Source organism: Nyctereutes procyonoides, unplaced genomic scaffold (genome assembly GCF_905146905.1).
Source record: "Nyctereutes procyonoides isolate TBG_1078 unplaced genomic scaffold, NYPRO_anot_genome, whole genome shotgun sequence".
NCBI lineage: Eukaryota > Metazoa > Chordata > Mammalia > Carnivora > Canidae > Nyctereutes > Nyctereutes procyonoides.
Window position 1 is genome coordinate 16244217 of NW_026575137.1, and position 17384 is coordinate 16261600.

Consider the following 17384-nt stretch of genomic DNA (forward strand, 5'->3'; position numbering starts at 1 on the left):
TCACTTCCAGAACTTCCTTGGCTTTAAGCAACTTTCAAAGGAGGCAGACAACAAAGAAGCCCTGCTGGTTCCCAACAGAAGCTTTGGAAACATATTCCTAAAACCACTTCCTTCAGCCTCAGGTACTTTCTCTGGTTTCTGGATCTTAGATTTTCTTGGGGCTTGGGTCCATATCCTCTACCTTTGGTAGCTGTCCATCCTCTTTGACCTGAATCTTGTCATCATCCCATTTGGCTTCCTGGTAACTGTTCTCATTCTTTGGTCCAAGGACATAGACTGACCCTGGAGCCCCTAGCATTACCCTGCAACTCTGAGGCCAAGGGGCCCTCTTGTAAGGTTTTATACATGAAATCTCCTGTTCCTGAGTCAGCATATGGCTCATTACCTGAAGTCAAACTTTGTGTTGCCTTGTGAGAATTAGTTACTAGAAAGCAAAGTTAATGGTCCACCTCATTTTAATCAAGAAAATTTCGTAGTGATCTAGTTTCCTTAGAAAGATTAAGGGGTGGGGTACTGAGGTATCATATCATATATTATCTCATTTCATTAACCCAACAAATGATAAGATAGTTGCAATTTTTACCTGTTTTCCAAATCAGGAAACTGATCATTTGAGAGGCAGTAACTTGCCCAAAGTCACAGAACTTAAATGATAGAACCAGGTTCAACAGGATTATTCAAACCCAGGCAGTCTGACCTCAGAGTGCATGCTGCTCTGTACAATAAGCCTCCCTTGATCCACAACCACCCTCCCACCCCCCACCCACCCTAAACAAGATCTACCTATTCACCTTCTGGAACCACTGCCCAGGAGCATGGCACTCTTATGTGGTCATGATCCTGGGGCAGCCTCGGTTCCCAATATCACCCCTTCCTCAGCAGTCTGGTCAGCACACCATACCCTGGGCTTGTTCTCCTTTTCCTGTCCCTCTGTCAGAGCAATGTATTTCTACGAGAGTTAACTAGTGAACTACTCTGTGCTAATGTTCCCTTCCTGGTAACAAAATGCTTCAAACCCAGGCTAAATGTGTATGTCTCCAGAGACTCCATATGCAGGGACTCTAATGGTAAGATGGTAGGTCATCTTAGGTCATCATTTAGTCAGATTTGAAACTTCAGCATCCCATGAACCGTTTACTTTGCTTGGACCAACATTCTCAACTCTCCCTGCACATGAGCATCCTGGAAGCTTTTTTTTAAATAAGAAACTTATGCCTGGGCAATACCCCAGACCAAACGACTAAGAATCTCCAGGAGTGGGTTCCACTGGCATATTAGGTGATTCTTGTATGACACTACAGTTGAATACTACTGTCCCAAACATAGGGCTATGTTTGTAAGGGGAAACACTTTTCCTAAATTTGAGTCTTTGTACATCCCACAGAGGCTGGTGAAAGATGACAATCTGCTTACTCAGAGGAGGGAAGAGGGTTTAAGAATCACAGGCCTGACTCTGATCAGCATGTACTGTTGGGCCAGAATCAGCTTCTTTAGGATTTTGTTTTCTCATGCAATAATGAGGGATTAATACTAACTTACCTCAAACATGGGTAATGAGAAATGATTAATTCAGGTACTCCTTAGGCAAAGTTAAAATCCTTCTATGACAAACAAAGGGATTTGAGTGATTTTCCTCTTAAATATTACCAAGAAAGCCCCAGTAGTTATACATTTAAACTGGAGTGAATTGCAATGAAGCAGACGGCTCAGACTCACTAATCACCCATAGATGGCTGCTGCTCTTTCCTCCCATTAATATCTGTCTTCTGGAGAGCAATTTGGGAAAATAAATCAAAAGAAAAGAACATAGGTTCTTTGGCACACTCCCAGAAAACCAATGCTGTCTTGCTGACAAACTGTTCCCTGTTTACAGGGACTGTAACTTTGCCCTGACTCAAACAGAGGGGGGCCCTACAATGAAAGAAAATAACCAAAGTGTTCTTGAAATAGAAGCTCCCCTTGTGCATAGTTCATTAACTTATTACTCTTGGGCTGAAAAAAATCATTCCAAAACAGAGATGGAACTCTGAAATGATCACGTTAACCAGTAGGGAAATGTGATTTAAGTTATAAAAACTTTTACAGTAACTCATGATATTTGAAGTGAAGTTTACTCTCATGAAGCTAGAAAGAGCTCTGAGAGAAAGACACATGTAGATTTCAAGATGCAATTTTTAGCCCCTGCCAACCACCATCTCATGTCACATCTCTCTGTCACAAGTGATGGAGAGCATGGGCAGTAAGGCAGGGTGGAGGCACTCACTGCCACAGATGTGAGGAGGTCCACCTGTGGCATATCAGTCCCGCTAGCCAGGCTCTGCCCTACAGCTCCTAAGAGGCCAGCACTGAGGTTAGCCTCCTTTGAATAAGAACCATTTGATACCAACCCCTTGTGTATTTATTATACCCTGAGTGCTACACACTGAGGAATTCTAAGGAAGGTGAAGACAATAGGGCATGCTCCCTGCCCTCTACTCTTGTCAACTTATTGTGACCAGATATCCAAATTTGATAACCTTGATCTTTTGGGAAGTGTCCCTAAAAAAGCTCAGAGGTCAGATAAAATATGGGAAGCCCATTTAAATCTGAATTTCAGATAAATAACAATTAATGTTTGAACATAAGTATGTCCTAAATACTTTTTGGAATATACTTATACTAAAAAATTCGAAGTTTATCTGAAATTCAAATTTAACTGGGTGTCTTGTATTTTTTACTTGCTAAATTTGATAGCCCTACTTAAGATATCTGTAGGCTCTGTTGTGAGCTTTGTGAATTAGTCCCATCCTTAGGCTGTTCCTCACAAACAAGGAGCTTGAAGTTGTTTTCTAGTTGTGGTAGTGATCTGGGCTGATGACTTCTTATTTGCATCAGATCTCTTTGTGACCAGTGGCATAAATCCACAACAAGAGTTTTTAGTGATGCTAGTGATGCTAAGTGGTCATGTTGGATTGAGAGTGCAGATTGTGACTTCATAACTTACTGATCCCTAAAGGCAAGAGTTGCTTTCAAGGCCTAAAACGATGCCTGTATTCTAGAATGACCTATTAAATCCAAGGGCACAGCTATTTGAAAGAGCATGGGTGGATCTAGATGGTATTATGCTAAGTGAAATTGGTCAGACTGAGAGAGACAAATACCATATGATTTCACTCATAAGTGGCATTTAAAAAATCAAATTAATAAACAAACAAAAAAAAGTAGAACCAGATCTATAAATACAGAGAACAAACTGATGGTTGCCAGAGGGAGGTAGGAGTTGGGTAAAATGGGTGAAAGGGAGTGGGAGACACAGGCTTCCAGATCAAATGAATAAGTCACAAGAATAAAAGGCACAGCATAAGGAATGTATTCAATGGTACCATAATAGCGATGTATGGTGACAGATGGTAGCTACACTTGTGAATATTGCAAAACGAATCACTAAGTTGTAAACCTGAAACTAATGTAACAGTGTGTGTCAACTATACTCAAAAAATAGAATAAATAAAAATAAATAAATTAATTAAATAAACCCAAGGGCAAGACCTTGCTTCCTCATGTTATATGCTGACCACATGTGCCTAAAATTCCTGGTGCTCGGCAGTCTGTCCACAGCAAGAGATCCTCATAGACTGAGAAGATTAAGAGGTGCTGGTGGCTGTCAAGGGTTAGTTACTGTGAGTTAAGAATCACCTAGAAAATCTTGTGTAGAAGCAGATCCCAAGCCCCAGCCCTCTAGATTCTGATTCCAAAGTCCTCAATTCAGCCTCATTTTTTTAACCACCCTACTGAGATTTTGACTCCAGTGCCAGGGCTTGTGTTTAGACTTTGTGCCTCTTCTCCCAGGCTCCTGGGAAGATCCTATCCAAGAGCCCCTGGGGGTCAGTTGGGCTGGTGCTCCCACTCACTGATGCAGCAGCTCAGATCTAGCTCAGACTTTGAATGAGAGGACTTGAACTTCTCTTCCTGTGTCATCTTCATGCAGCCATTTGTCTCCTTACATCTCCAGCCCTGACTACTGCAATGGCTGCCAAAAATGTGTCTCTTTTTGCCAGTCACTTTATGCCATTAGCATTCCCAGACCTCATTTTCCTGTTAGCATGGCCTGGGATTTCACTGATGGTTGTCAAGATAGCTCCTAAGTCATACAACTGGGAATGTTCTGCTTTACACGGTTCCATCCACATCTAACACCAGATTGCTGGGGGGCCACATAGCTACACTCTCAAAAAGAAGCCCAATGCAACACTGAAAAGTTGGGGGTGTGATGGATGTGCCCTTTGAGTCAGGGTCTCCACCTTGGCAGGTGAGGAGGGGCCCACAGGGAGCAGCATATTCCCCAGACGATCTTGTGTTAGGGACAAATAAAATCATCCTATGGAGATGTGTTTAGTGACACTCTAAATCCTGAAGTGAATTGGCCCCAAAGATAAGAGATGGGTGACATGTACAGTATGTGATGGAACTGAAATGACTGAGATGGAAGGAGTAAATGTTCTGCAATCCAAAGCAGATCTCTGCACCTCTGTGGGGTACTTTCTAGTAAATGTGCTCCTGGAATCTAATTTCAGAAAAAGCAAACCCAATGCTTTTTGGATTTCATTCATTCATCTATTTGACAACTATTTGAACACCTGCTGTGGATAGAATAACACATCTTGAAAAGAAAAGACTCATTTTAATTAACCAGGAATTGAGAGCCTACCTGCTCTGAAAACTAGTAGCTTTTTATTATGTTACCAGAAAGGGGAGGCGAGGCCCTGAGACTTCTGCGGAGGACTTTCAGATGGTGACCTGGTTCAGAGGCATTTGAGCAGGGAAGTTCTGCTAGGTAATTATGTGAAAGGCAGAGCTCTGCAACTGAGGGGCTCATGCTTTACCAATTTCCAGCAGGCTTCAGGAACTTGGTAGGGCTTGGAAGCCCGGTTCTTAGTTGTCTGTGGTTTCATGCTGTTCCTGTGAAGTGAGGGCTAAATACAGGTAATGATATTGTAGACAAATATAAGCAGATCCTTAGATGTAAACTTGCAAAGAAGACTGGTGAAGGTTTCAAATCATGAGGAATTGAGGCACCAACATTTTTGCCAAAGTACAATAGTTCTAATTAGAGCTGTATTCACTGAACTGGCAAAGATAGAAGAACCTTGTAATAATACTGCCACTCAGCAGAAAAGGACACAGCAGAGATTGGATTGTATTTGGATGAACCAATTATCTATAGCAAATTTAGGAACAACTTCCACCAGTTTCTCCAAAAATCCATGCCTTGGGCTTTTCCCATGATGCTCCATCTGTCTGAAACACCCTACCCAAAGCTTCTTCTGACAATCAGGAAGTCAGTGGTCTCATTTTCTGCAAAGAAATACAGCACACCTGTTTCTAACAACCACATCAAATTTGTTCATTCCCTTCTTCATTCATTCAGTGACTTGGTTATTTGATCTCTATCAGGCACTTAATGCGCATGCCGACCCTGTGGAGTACATTGAGGATACAGACTTGAAACAAAGCACCTCATTTACCTTCAGGGAGCATGAGGTTTAATGGAAGAGACAATAGGAAATCGAGCACTGTGTGGTTAGTGTTATAATACGGGTTTGTATTATGCAAGAGTCCTGGTGAAACTAGCAAGGGCTTCTGAGAAAAGGCAGGGCTTGAGTAGGGGTACCTGTTGGAGGCAGATACTATGAGTCTAATGATGGAATCAGAGAATGTGATCCATCTTCTTTCACTTTTCTCTGTATAAATGATCCATTTTGATCATATGTCCAAACAGGGTTGGGAGTGCTGTCTAGGGCCATGAAAGAAAAAGAAATGACCTTGTGGAGAAAAACACACGTGCCCTAGTCTCACATACTAACACATTGGGATAAACATTGCGAATGTTAATACAACTTCACTTTAAAATGGCAGACGAAAAAAAAATGGCAGACGAAGCATGCAAGTTTATGTATTCTACCTCTAAAAGTTCCACTGAAATGGTAGAAAATATGTATGAAGAAGAATAATCAGTAATAGGGATGGAAATCAGAAAAGGTTACCATCTGTAGACAGAAATGTTAAAATTTCTGGAAAATAGTGAACTGACATGGTTGGATTGGGTCAATAAAAACCATCACAGAGATTAGGTTTCAGAGAGAAGTGATAGAGAGGTGAGAGCTGTTCTTCCCAACAACAGAACCCCAGAGAATTCAGGTCTGGAGTCACAGGGAGAAGGAGCAGAGAAGGTAATTAATAGAAAGGCTCTGCAGAATGCTTTTTTCCCTATCTTTTCCCACTCTACTCCAAACTCTGCACAAAAGGCAGTACACTATGCAGTTCACCCCTCAAAATATAGTCTTCCTGACTTGGGCAGTATGGGCAGTCATAGCTTGCCTACCTGCTTCTTATTCTCAAATGTTCCTACCATAAACCTGCCTGCCCTGCTCTGCCCTGCCCTGTATGAGAAGCATGGTAGAAAAACATTCCTGTATAACTGCCAAGGAAATCCCACCAGGTACCTCTACTAGTCAACCCAGGACTTCATTTATAAATATGATTGGGCCATAAAGGCAACAGTTATGTAAGAAAAGCCAAGAGCATAAAAGAGAAGGATCCAGAAGAACAACAGAACAACTGATGCCAAAAGAAATAGAGTTGAAACAGGACATAGAATATAATTTTTTTAAAAAAAAGAGTGTTATTACTGTTTTCAGGGAAATTTGGGAGACTATTGTGTCCATAAACAAGAGTACGATATTTTGAAAAAGGAGCCATAAAAAAACATTTTTCAAAAAAATTAAAGATTTTTAAAAGATCCTGAGTAGAAAGGCTGAATTTACTGAAATGACATGACATAAAAATAAATTTGAGATCTGCGAGACAAATTTGAGGAAATTCTTGGAATGCACATAAAAGAAAAAAGAGAGAAGGGCACCTGGGTGGCTCAGTCTGCTAAGCGCCTGCCCTGGCTCAGGTCATGATCTCAGGATCCTGGGATGAGCATTGAGTAAGGCTTCCTGCTCAGTGGGGAATCTGCTTCTTCTTCTCCATCTGCTGCTTCCCCCTGACTTGTGCTATCCCTCTCTCTCTCAAATAAGTAAATAAGATCTTAAAAAAAGAGAGAGAGAGAGAGAAAATTTAAGAACATAGAGGAGAGAGATCTAAGATCCAAGAGCTCAGGTGTCTTCTAATATCTTTCCAACAATAAAAGCTTTTGGAGGAGAAAATACAGATGACAGAGAAGATGAATATTTCAAAAAAGTAACAGGATATTTTCCTGAGCTGAATAAACCTTGAATCTTCAGATTAATAGAGCTTGAAGTGGAAAAATGAAAAAATGACATACCTTGACACTTTCTGGTGAATTTTATGATTTCCAGATACAATGAGAAAATTCTGAAAACTCAGGGAGGGAATAAAAGAGCCACCTGTGAAGAGAATGGCAGCAGACTTTGCATCTGCTTTTCAGTTTGCTAGAACACATTAGAGCAAAGCCCATAAAATTGTGGAAAGTTATTTTGAATCTAGTTTTTCAATTATAAGGGCAAAATAATATCTACAAGGAGTTAGCAGGTCTGCTGTTTTGAGGGACCAACTTAGAAATATATTCTAGAAAAATTGAAAATGAATCTAAGAAGTAGGTAGCCCTGGAAATCATGGAAATAATCCAGTTCTGATGGAAAGATATACTAGTGAAATAGCCTATTTAGTCTGAATTAGGAAACAGGAGAATGAAGACTCTTCAACAAACAAATGGTTATCAAGACCTACTGGATACTTAAGAATCAAGAAGCAAACGTTGACACACCACATATGTACTTAAGATTTAAGTTTCTTCGGGTCAACCAGAGAAGAGAAAGAAAATAAGAAATGCTAGGAAGATAAATATTCATAAAAGGTTGGAGCACCTGGGTGGCTTAGTGATTGAGCGTCTGCCTTTGGCTCAGGTCGTGATCCCGGGGTCCTGGGATGGAGTCCCACATTGGGCTCCCTATGGGGAGCCTGCTTCTCCCTTTGCTTATGTCTCTGTCCCTCTCTCTGTGTCTCTCATGAATAAATAAATACAAATCTTTTAAAAAAATAACCATAAAAGGCAGTCAAGTCTCAATATGAAGCAAATCAAAATATAGTTTGAATTTAATAAATGAAATATAAAAAACACTGGTGTCTGAAGCACATAAAGTTAAGCCTCTGTGATCAAGGGAGAGGGTCAATAAATACAGTGAATTCCTCTAAAATCTCTGTGAGTTCTAGTTCACTGGGTAAAATAACTTCTTCCCCATTGTATGATTTATTTTCCCCTTTGAAAGAGGTTTGTAACTTCATGGATGATGTTTCTTATAGATTATGCTTTTTAATCTATTTTTTTTCAGGAGAATATTCCTAAGGGTGAAATTAAGTTTTGAACTCTGGTTAAAAACATTTTATTTGGGGATCCCTGGGTGGCGCAGCGGTTTGGCGCCTGCCTTTGGCCCAGGGCGCGATCCTGGAGACCCGGGATCGAATCCCACGTCAGGCTCCCGGTGCATGGAGCCTGCTTCTCCCTCTGCCTGTGTCTCTGCCTCTCTCTCTCTCTGTGACTATCATAAATAAATTAAAATTTAAAAAAAAAAAAAAAAAAAAAAAAAAAAAAAAAAAAAACATTTTATTTCCCCAAAGGTATTTTTGTTTTATTATCTATGGTCTTTTCAGATCTTCATGAGATGGTTAACTAAGTTTTAACTAACTGAAAATATAAACCTATATACCCATTAAGAAACAATTAGTTTTTAAGAAATGTTGATTCCCCAATCTCTTTCTATTTGATTGATTTAAAAATTTTAATTTTTAATTTTTAATTCAATTTCATTAGAATCCAATAATTCCTGCTTTAAAGAAATCATCTGAAGTTCAAATCCTCAAGTTTATTTCAGAGTTCTTTTTCTTCTGTTAAAATAAAGTAAAATGAATTATAATGCTTTTTAACTTGAAAATATTAATTGTGGCTACTTTAGGCAGTAGAATATTAAGAGAGGATTTCTTTATGTTCTTTTATATTGTCCAAATGTTTTATCATAAACATGTATTATTCTATATTTAAGTTACTTAAAATGAGCATTAGTAGAAGGCTAATATAAGACTATTTGAGTAGATCGCTGGGACCAGAAAGTCTCAGGTTAAATGATTTTATTTTTGATAATCAAAAGCCGAATAATTATGCAAAAATGGTACTGAATAGGATTTAAATAGGTGGTTTGGAAAACAGGTTTCAATCCATCGTCTCCACTGTATAACTGAAACTTCTACATCATGGAACTCTGCATAAACTTTGCTCACTTGTAAACCTAAGAATCTTCCAGTTATTTGGGGACTTTTAACAGAGATTTTACTAATTGAAGAGTGTATACAAGGGAAAGAAAAATTATAGGTTTATTTCAAACTTCCTTAAAATGTACCTCTTAAAGTTAAATGGTCATTAGCAAGGCCTGGGATGTGGGGAGGTGGGGAGTTAGTGTATAATGGGTACAGAACTTCAATTTGGGAAGATGAAAATTGCTGGAGAGGTATGGTGTTCATGGTTGCACAACATGAATGTGTTTAATGTCACTGAATTATACACTTAAAACTGTTGAAATTTTTAGGTTAATTTTTGTTATGTGTATTTTACCACAATAAAAAATTCCCTGTTTCTTAAACCCAGACATGATTTAATGTGATTTCAGTGAGACCTTTCCTTTTTTTTTTTTAACAGTATATTTTTATAGATTAGTATATTTTTGTCAACCTGTAACACAACTAAGTTTTGTACCTTTTACAAGACCCTTTGTGATTTTAACAAAGTAATCCTCCCGGGAGGGATGCTGACAGAGCAGTAAGCCATCTCGGTCAGTCTTGGTATTAACTGTGAGGCTGTTTTGAGGGCCAGAGGAAGAAGTCAACTCTTTTCTGAAGAACAATGGATTGGGCTTTTAAAGTTGGAAGTTGGCTAACATTTTTGGAGATGAATATAGAAGATTTTTGAAAAATTTTTATTTATTTATTCCTGAGAGACACAGAGTGAGAGGCAGAGACACAGGCAGAGGGAAAAGTAGGCTCCCTGTGGGAAGCCAGATGTGGGACTTGATCCCAAGACCTCGGGATCACGACCTGAGCCAAAGGCAGATGCTCAACCATTGAGCCACTCAGGTACCCCAATTTAGCAGATTTTAATGATAGTTATTTTACAAAATGAAATTTGGACCAGAGGTTGCCTCTTTCTTAAATAGCTTCTATTTTGTGTAAATAACTTCTGGATATGCCAGAAAATCATTTCATGAAAACTATAACTTGCAGTTAAACTTCTCCTCAGTTTCCCTATAAAGAAAATCCTCAAGAGAGTGAATGGTTTGAGTTAACTGTCCCCAGCAACTGGCCTTGGAAGAGAGCTCAGGGATCACCAAATGTTCCGTGGCCATTCACTGCTGAATAGCCAGGAGGTAGCAAGAAGCATTAATGTGTGCAGTGGGCTCAGTAAACAGAATTGATTTCCAAACGTGCACAGTTGCTAGCAGCAGTGGCGAGTCATGTTGTGTAAACGTAAAGCATAGACTATACTCTCTGTCGGAGGTGGAGATAATCTACTCTCTGTCCTCAACTGGTTTAAAATCTGTATTTAAAAATAAAATAAAATAAAATAAAATCTGTATTTGATTGGAGACTTAACAACTATATCACAGATTCAATTCCTGGCAGGCACTGGACCTTAGGGACAGTACTAACCTACTGGGGGCAGAGGCAAAGTTATAACCAATATCAATATGTGAATTCACATTTCACTAGAAGGATTAACAAATGATGTTTTTGTTACTCTTTTATTGTGTGTGTATAAATATATATATTATACAAATATATACATATATAATACATACTAATATACATACACTAAAAATATATATTCTACACACATCTGTAGGTATAATTTACAATATTTTTCTTGAGATTGTGATACTCTGATTAAGAACATTCTGATAGTGGAGCGCCTGGCTGGCTCAGTCGGTAGAGCATGGGACTCTTGATCTCAGGGAGTTTGAGCCCCACATTGCATAAAGCCTACTTAAAAAAAAAAAAAAACAAAAACAAAAACAAGAAACCATTCTGATAGCTGCCAAACACATACACTGATGGCCAATTTTCAAAGATTAGATATAATGAAATGTACCGGGCAGCCCGGGGGGCTCAGCGGTTTAGCGCCGCCTTCCGCCCAGGGCCTCTGCCTGAGTCTCTGCCTCTCTCTCTCCTCTCTCTCTCTCTCTCTCTCTCTCTCTCTCTCTCTCTGTCTCTCAGGAATAAATAAATAAAATCTTAAAAAAAGGGGCAGGGATCCCTGGGTGGCGCAGCAGTTTGGCGCCTGCCTTTGGCCCAGGGCGCGATCCTGGAGACCCGGGATCGAATCCCACATCGGGCTCCCGGTGCATGGAGCCTGCTTCTCCCTCTGCCTGTGTCTCTGCCTCTCTCTCTCTCTCTGTGACTATCATAAATAAATAAAAAAAATTAAAAAAAAAAAAAAAAAAAAGGGGCAGCCCCCGTGGCTCAGCGGTTTAAGCTCCGCCTTCGGTCCAGGGCGTGATCCTGGAGACCCGGGATCAAGTCCCACATCCGGCTCCCTGCATGGAGCCTGCTTCTCCCTCTGCCTGTGTCTCTGCCTCTCTCTCTCTGTGTGTGTCTCTCATGAATAAATAAATAAAATCTTTAAAAAAAATCTTAAAAAAAATGTACTTACAACTAAAACATCACTGACTATAATTTAGTCTTTCATTGATGATGACTCATTAAAAGACATCAGAATAATGGTGCAATATCCTAGGGGTTTCATTATGAATATCAATGATCACTATAGTATAATTCTATGGAAAATGTTAGGAAGGCTTCAATTTTTCGGCTGGCTTGGGTTTTATGTAAAATATGACTTTGCTAAAAACAGATTATAGTCTTAAAACTATGAAGTTACATAGATCTCCCTACAGATATCGCCTGGCTAAAGTTAAAAGGGCCACTCTTGCAGCATTGAGGGCAAAAGATAACTCACATTTTTTTTTTTTTTTGTGATAGTCATACAGAGAGAGAGAGAGAGGCAGAGACATAGGCAGAGGGAGAAGCAGGCTCCATGCACTGGGAGCCCAACGTGGGATTCGATCCCGGGTCTCCAGGATCGCGCCCTGGGCCAAAGGCAGGCGCCAAACCACTGCGCCACCCAGGGATCCCCTAACTCACATTTTTTTAGTTAAAAAGTTAGAACTTTTCCATGAGAAAAAGAAAGCACTTAACACATATTTGGGGTTTTAAAATAAGCTGTATGAAGCAAAAGTAAACAGGGTTATTAAAATAGTATAACACTATTTGACACGTACATCACTTACCTCTTCCCAAACTTTCACTAGCTTCCTGTTATCTATCTGATCAAATCCAGCTTTCCTTAAATTAATAAATTCTAGATCCCCACAGACCCACCTTAGGTATTATATGCTTTTTTTTTTGTTTTGTTTGTTTTGTTTTGTTTTTCCTTTTCCCAAATGTTTTCTCAATCCCAGATGGGTGTCAATTCCTATTACCCATGCTGTTTGTACTCATGGATGATCCTTTCACTTCTGTGGCCATGCCAAATATTCTCCATCCTTTAAGATTCAGTTCAAAGCTTAATTCCTTCCTGAAGGAAGATGCCTCTCAATATCCTTCTAGGGTTAATCTATTCATTAGTCACTTACCAAAGATTTAATGAGTAGATACAATGTGCTGAGCACTACCTGGGGCATTATGAGAGGTTGTAACCAAGACACCGCTTCTTCAATTTCAGATGCATATGCTCTCCAGCCTCCCCAGTTGGACTACAACCTTTTCAAAAACTAGCTGGTCCTGTATTATGCTTGATGTATCCTACTTAGCTAGAACATCTTGAACAAAGTGGGACATGTGTTGATTATTGAAACAGCTGGATCATTGGACCACATCTGCCTGGTATCAATGGTAAGCAAATGAGAGATAACTGGAGGCACCTTACCAGTCCTTGGACACAAAAAATCTTTCCATAGGTAGAGAACAACAGGGCCACTATATAGAATTTATTAATTCTGTATTGAATGAATACATGAATGAGTGAAAAAACAAATTAACCTTCTAAAAGGAAGGTGAGAAAACCATCAGGATAGGGTGACATTTAAGTAAGCGAGAAGAAAAAAACAGGTATTTGTTTCTCTGCAGCAGAAGAGAGCAGTGTCTCTCTTTTTTTAAAAGATTTTTTATTTATTTATGAGAGACACACAGGGAGAGGCAGAGATGCAGGCAGAAGGAGAAGCAGGCTCCCTGTAAGGAGCCCGATGAGGAACTTGATCCCAGATCCTGGGATCACACCCTGAGCCGAAGGCAGATGCTCAACTGCTGAGCCACCCAGGCATCCCAGCAGTGTCTCTTTGAGTGAGGATGTAAGGGCTACATTTCTCAGTACTCCAAGCGCTAGGTTTGACCAACACATGGAGCCACAAGCCAATGGGACAGTTGCCATTTTGGCAGCTTTGTAAGAAGACTTTGCTGAATGAGCTAAATCTTACCTGGCCAAGAGGAATTCCCTAGCTTTACTGTAAACCATTAGAGCAGAAAAATGGGCTTAGAAGCATTGGAAATGAGCTGTCAAGAGAGTGTCAAGAAGACAGCAGGGTCTAACAATAGAAAACTAGGCAGTAGATTAGACAGAGTAGGTGTGAGCAAGGGAGACAAAAGCAGATAAGAAGGACTAAGCAGTAACCAAGGGAAAAATAGCATCAGTACTGCTGTCCACACAGACTGTCTGTCAGAAAGGGTCTCAGGCAGCAGAAGCAATGAGGGAGATTTTTCTAAGGCATACAGTCAAGTTCTGTTCTTCTGGAACCAGCAAAAGCATTAATATGTAGGACACTGTTCTGAATTTACAAACAAGGTGTGTACTTAATGCTCATTTGTAATTTGGTAACTCAAATACATTTTCCTCTAGAAATTCTTTTAATTTGATTAGGTACTTATCCCAAATCATAAAACCTACTTAAGTTCTACATACCTGAAGTTTAGTCCCTTATACAGGTATTTTAGTCACATCTAATTACCCTTAATGTTCCAGTTACTCTGGCTGCTTAAGAGATAATACCAAAATTTGTGGACTTAAAACAACAATAATTTTTATTTTGTTCATGAATCTGCAATTTAGGGTTCAGCAGGGATAGCTCATCCCTGGTTCACTTGGTATCAGGAGGAATAGGGGGAATAGGGGGATCTAAGAGCCTGGGCCTGGAGTCCTATGAAAGCTTGCCCACTCAGAGATCTGGTGGTGGTTGGTGCTGGCTATTCGTTAGGGTCTAAGCTGGAGGTGTTGGCTGAAACACACATGGCCTCTCCCTATTGGTCTGGGCTCCCTCACGACATGGCAGCTGATTTCCAAGAGCAAATGTTATGTGTGAGAGATACAAAGAATACCTCAGAGACAAAGAAATTGCATCTTTTGATGATCCAACCTTGGAAGTCACCTACCATTGTTTCCACTGTGCTCTACCAGTTAGACCAATCATAAGCCCATGTAGGTTCAAGGAGAGGGCAACAGATTCCAGCTTTTTATGTTGAGTGCCAAGATTCTAGAAGAGGACGTGGAAGTAGATATAATTATATGGCCAATTTTGGAGAGTACAATCTGCTATCACATGTTACCTATAGGGAAAATAAAATATATTCTAGCTTGAAAGGCAATATAGCACAGTGAATAAAGAGCCAGGACTCTAGGGCCAGATACCCAGAACTCTGTTATATATTCTTGTGTAACACTGGGCAGTTTGCTTAAGCTCTCTGTGCCTCAGTTTCCTCAATTATATAATTGGGATGCTGTGAAGAAAAACTAGTTATTTTGAGAAGAGCTTAGAAGTCTATCTAGCTCCCTATATGTTAGCTACTATCATAATACCAGGGAGACACCCACCCCACCTCGGGCAGTGGTACTTCATGGTTTCTGGGGAAATGGTGGTAGTGGCAGCACTACCAGAGGTAGAAAATAATGATGACAGTTCACATTACTGAATACCTAATACCTGTCACTTACTAAGCCAATTAAGTTGACTTAACCAATAAGGTAGGCACTAATATTATCCAGGTGACTGGAAAACTGTGACTTCGATAACTTGCCCAAAGTAACATCTGCAAGTGATAGATGTAGGGTTTTCCCCAGATTATTTTAACTAAATAGAAGACTGAATTCTTGGATAACTGTGTGGAATAAAATCTTTCTCCTAGGGGTACCTGGATGACTCAGTTAGTTAAGCATCTGATTCTTGATTTTGGCTCAGGTCATAACCTCGAGGTTGTGAGATGGAGCTCCAGACCTGGCTCCATGCTCAGTGGGGAGTCTGCTTGAGATTCTCTCCCTCTCCCTCTGCCCCTTCCCCACTCATGTTTTCTCTCTGTCTCTCCCAAGTAAATAAATCTTAAAAAAAAAAAAACCTTTCTCCTAAATCTGATTTGCAGGTGAATGAAAAATGAATGGCATTATGCCATTGGGATTGTTTATTATAGCAGTAAGCTTATCTTGACTGGATTAGTACAGGGAAGATAAGATAGAGTTGACCCTTGAAGAACATGGCTTTGAACTGTGTAGGGGTCCAGTTATACATGTATTTTTTTAAAGACTTATTTATTTATTCATGAGAGGGAGAGAGGCAGAGACATAGGCAGAGGGAGAAGCAGGCTCCCTGCAGGGAGCCTGATGTGGGACTCAATCCCCAGTCCTGGATCACACCCTGAGCCAAAGGCAGATGCTCACCATTGAGCTACCCAGGCATCCCATACACATGTATCTTTTTTTCTAATAAATATAGTATAGTACTGTAACCATTTTCCTTATGATTTTCTTTTCTCTAGGTTACTTTATTATAAAAATACACTATAAAATACATATACTAATATGTGCTAATTGTTTATACTATTGGTGAGACTTCTGGTCAATTTAGGGTATTAGCAATTAAGTTTTGGGGGAGTCAAAAGTTATATTTGGATTTTTGACTCCAGGGGAGGTTGGCACCCCTAGCCCCCATGTTGTTCAAGGGTCACAGCATTTGGGCACCACTAACTTAAGGATTCCTTTCTTAAAATGGCTCTTGTTATTTGCATAATACAGCATATTTGCCTAAAAGATAATCATTCTTTAGGTCATTTAGTACCAGTCTCATTTTCTTCTGAATTAGAAGACAGATAGCCTTTGGCCCACTGAGAATAGGGCTGGGAATACTGATCTGGAATACTGAACACTGATATGAACAGATTGCTTACAAATTAGGTTGGCTGTTCACCAGCTGAAGAATGCCTCTTCTAAGGTTTAACTCAGGTGTAAAATCTAATGCCTTCCAGTTGTTTGCTTGTCTCTTTTGTTGTGATGTTTGTTTGCTTGTTTGTTTTTAAAGATAATTCTCTGCTTTGACTACACTGGTCAGCATGGCCATTAGGAAGAAACTTTGGGTGACTTCAATCTAGCTCTCTCTACCCTTGATAGGTCTTCTAAACACAACATCTCCAAAGAAACGAGAGCTTTAAATGATACACTGGACCAGATAGATTTCACAGATATCTACAGAACTTTACATCCAAACTCAACTGAATACACATTCTTCTCAAGTGCACATGGAACTTTTTCCAGAATAGACCACATACTGGGTCACAAATCGGGTCTGAACCGATACCAAAAGATTGGGATCGTCCCCTGCATATTCTCAGACCATAACGCCTTGAAATTAGAACTCAATCACAAGAAGAAGTTTGGAAGGACCTCAAACACATGGAGGTTAAGGACCATCCTGCTAAAAGATAAAAGGGTCAACCAGGAAATTAAGGAAGAATTAAAAAGATTCATGGAAACTAATGAGAATGAAGATACAACTGTTCAAAATCTTTGGGATGCAGCAAAAGCAGTCCTGAGGGGGAAATACATCGCAATACAAGCATCCATTCAAAAACTGGAAAGAACTCAAATACAAAAGCTAACCTTACACATAAAGGAGCTAGAGAAGAAGCAGCAAATCGACCCGACGCCCAGCAGAAGAAGAGAGTTAATTAAAATTCGAGCAGAACTCAACGAAATTGAGACCAGAAGAACTGTGGAACAGATCAATAGAACCAGGAGTTGGTTCTTTGAAAGAATTAATAAGATAGATAAACCATTAGCCAACCTTATTAAAAAGAAGAGAGAGAAGACTCAAATTAATAAAATCATGAATGAGAAAGGAGAGATCACTACCAACACCAAGGAAATACAAACGATTTTAAAAACATATTATGAACAGCTCTACGCCAATAAATTAGGCAATCTAGAAGAAATGGACGCATTCCTGGAAAGCCACAAACTACCAAAACTGGAGCAGGAAGAAATAGAAAACCTGAACAGGCCAATAACCAGGGAGGAAATT

At 39.7% G+C, this 17384-nt stretch overlaps 1 protein-coding gene across 8 annotated transcripts in view; it reads right to left on the minus strand.

The window, feature by feature from the left end:
* The window catches only part of NCALD (neurocalcin delta), a 377982-nt gene that overhangs the window by 60561 nt on the left and 300037 nt on the right, over positions 1-17384 (minus strand). The window contains exon 1 of one of the 8 annotated variants that reach the window (XM_055303515.1): positions 14473-14518. The exons of the other annotated variants lie outside the window; for them this stretch is intronic. The gene's annotated coding sequence lies outside the window, so the exon portion shown is untranslated. Of the gene's footprint in view, positions 1-14472; positions 14519-17384 lie in introns of those variants that run through there. 8 annotated transcript variants of the gene reach the window in all.